This window comes from Hippopotamus amphibius, chromosome 16 (assembly GCF_030028045.1).
Source record: "Hippopotamus amphibius kiboko isolate mHipAmp2 chromosome 16, mHipAmp2.hap2, whole genome shotgun sequence".
In the NCBI taxonomy this organism is placed as follows: Eukaryota; Metazoa; Chordata; class Mammalia; order Artiodactyla; family Hippopotamidae; genus Hippopotamus; species Hippopotamus amphibius.
The window spans coordinates 22,853,421-22,857,025 of record NC_080201.1 but is presented as its reverse complement, the minus strand read 5'-3'; positions in this window follow the sequence as shown (position 1 = coordinate 22,857,025).

Here is a 3,605-nt window from a genome sequence, read left to right as displayed (position 1 = left end):
GTGATACTGAAACGGTTCTGACAGCCAGCGACAATGCTGCCAACCTGAAACGAGATGCTTACATTATTTATGAACATTAAATGTCACCAATTTCCCCTTCATCAGATAATTTCAGGAGACAGAACCATTTCTGTGGAGCGTGAGGGAGTATTTGTACATGTGCATCCCCTCCTCCACTTCCCTTCCCACACCAGCCCTTCCATCCTTCACTCTGGCTTTGTGTCAAATTCTCCTCCCTGGGAAGAAAACAGGTGCAACTGATCATGTTTCAAGTTTCACTACAAGTCTCAGAGCAGGTCGCCTGATAGGGATGTCAAGTGTGTTCTAAACCAAATGGGACCCTCTGCAATGTGAAGTCATTAGGAAGTCAACTGATTTTTTTTCTTTTTTTAATTCTGTTTCCCATGCTTCCTTAGGAAGTCAAGTATCAGAGGGAAATTAGCAGGAGTTGAAAGGAAAAGACACTGTCCCTCTGGCTCCCTGATCTATTTATTCATTGGTGGCTGGGAAGGAGGGACTCAAATAATGAGGGGAATGAACATAATCCATGTCACTGAGATTACCAGTGTGAGAAGGAGGCAGAAGCCAGCTACACAGGAATATTTAACTAACATTTACCAGGGAGTCTGAGTCTATTCAAAGCTCCAGTGGCTACATAGTGATGTATGGATTCATTTCACATCATACTGGCTTTTTTTAAAGTCTTTACTGAATGTTACAATATTGCTTTTGTTTTTCATGTTTTAGGCTTTTGGCCGCGAGGCCTGTGGGATCTTAGCTCCCCGACCAAGGATCAAACCCACAACCCCTGCACTGGAAGGTGAAGTCCTAACCACTGGACCGCCAGGAAAGTCCCCATACTGGCTTTTGTACTCTCATCCACTCAAGTTATTTAATAACCAAGCATCCTACAGAGATGTTTTAGGCAAAGTTTAACCTACCATTTCTGTCCTTAGGGTTTGAAAGGAATCCTAGAGGTTTTGTAGTTTAACCTTCTGATTATAGATCTGGTGTCTGAGGACCTAAGAGATTTCCCTAAGGTTAATGTTCTCACACTTCTGGAAATTAGAAATGGGGCTGTTAACAAAGCCTGTCTCTGGTCTCACACTATTTCAATTCAATAAGAACTTAAAACATCAACAGTTACGCCTTCACTTATTGCAGAGGAGGAGAGCTGTGTTTCTACCATCACTGGGAATTATGTACATGTTCCAAAGACAGTCATTAAATGCTAGTCTGAGCAAGGAGGGCCAAAAACCAGGGGAGCCAATGGTGTAAATCCCAGTCCAAAGACAGGAGAAGACCTCTGCCCCAGTTCTAGCAAGCAAGCAGGAAGGTAACAAATCCTCCCTTTCTCTGTTTTTTGTTCTACCCAGGACCTCAGTGAATTAGATGATGCCCACCCACACTGGGGAGGCCAATCTATTAATACTTTCCTGAATCCAATTAAAATGCTAATCTCATCTAGAAACATCCTCACAGACATAGTTGGAAATAATGTTTAATCTGGGTACCCTGTGGTCCAATCAAATTGACACATAAACCATCAGAGCTTTTCACCCTAGTCCTAATACTCCTCTAGGTCCTAGGCTTCATCTTAGGAAGGCAGTGCCCACATTCTTCATGTTATGTAATACAGAAATTAAAAGATCACAGAGACGATTATGAACAATTATACTGAACAACATATTCAGCAATCTAGAAGTGAATGAATTCCTAGAAACATGCAACCTACCAGGACTGAATCAAGAAATAGAAGGCCAATAGCAAATAAGGATATTGAAACAGTAATCAAAATCTCCCAACAAAAGAGGCCTAGAACTAGATGGTTTCAAAGATGAATTCTCCCAAACATTCAAAGAAGAATATCAATCTTTCTTAAGCTCTCCTGAAATACAGAATAAGAGGGAATACTTCCAGATTCACTTTGAAGCCAGCATTACCCTGACACCAAGGACAGAGAGACACTACAAGAAAAATAAGTAACAATATCCCTGATAAACATGGATGCAAAAATCCTTAACAAGATATCAAAAAATAAATTTAGCAGTACATTAGAGGACTTTATACACCATGATCAAGGGGGATTTATCCCTGGAATGCAAGGATACTTCATCATACACATATCAAATCAATGTGTTCTATTGACAGAATGAAGGATTAAAAACAATCACGATTATCTCAACAGATGCAGACAAGCATCTGACCAAATTCAATAGCCTTTCATGATAAAAACTTAACAAATTGGTATAGAAGGAACTTACCTCAATACAATAAAGACCATACATGAAAAGCCCAAAATTAACATACTCAACAGTAAAAAACTGAGAGCTTTTCTCTAAGATCTGGAACAAGGCAAGGATGCTCACTCTTGGTGCTTCTATTCAACATAGTACTGAAATTATTTCACTTAATCCTCATAAAACTCCTAGAGGTAGGTAATATTATGCCTATTTTTACAAATAAGTAAAAGAAACACAGATAATTAGAATGCATGTCTTTAGTACATATATCTGGTAGCTGTCAGAGGCAGGATTCAATCTCAGGAAATTCTAACTTTTGCACGTACAACTTCTCTTACTACCAAACGAGATACTTTTTCAAAAAGTCGTGATGCTGGACACAGTAAGTTGTTGATAATTATCAATAATTCAGAAATCACTATCTGTGAGACTTTGTATAATTCTTCCTATGATGAAGCATTTCAATGAGCAAGCATCTTATCTCTGCAAAAGCCTTTCTTTCCATACAGCAAAACATATGGGCATTGAGATAAGTACATATAATAATGCCTGTGTGTGTTTGTGTGTGTGTTTGTGTGTGTGTTTGTGTGTGTGACTTATTTGCCAACAACTAAACCCATCAAGTCTTAAGCTGTGATCTTAACAGTTCTCACAAGCTAAACACCATCAAGCCAGGTCAAGACAAGTGTTTGTCTTCATTCAGCTCCAGGGATGAGGCAGGGGTAGACCTAAAGCTGACCTGATGTTTCAACAGATAAAATTCTTTTGTGTATTATACGGGTGAATAGGCAGCAATATGTGCTGCCTCAGACTGTTTGAATACGACGTCCTTCAGCCCTTAGTGGCTTCCTCTTCCCCTATACTTAGTGTTGGGCAATGACAAATAATTACATTGCCTTTGGGCCATCCTCACTACCTGTTCTATCTCACCTCTCTACAGCTGAGCAGAGAGTGAAAGTGATCACACGTGGGCATTACAGGTGATGATACATCACTAAGCCTCGGAACTAGACTGAAGGCCAACGCCTCGTGGACCATGCACTGCTGAGATTTCTTCGTGAGCTGTGAAGAACTGAAAGACAGATACCTGATTTAGCTCATTTCTACTCATTAATGATAGATGAGTGCCTTCTGCCTTCCCAAGTTTTCACTTGTATTTGGGAATTAATTAATAGGTGGTTCATTTAAGATACTAATATTTATACATTTTTTTAATGTCTCCTATATCTTAGGTATACTGCATGCACTTTGGGATAAAAGATATAATCCATGCCTAGCCAATCAGGATACTTTGTTTATGGACAGGCAAATGTCCCAAAATGACTAGTGAGACACATTTCTGGGACTTTTGTTGAAGTCAGG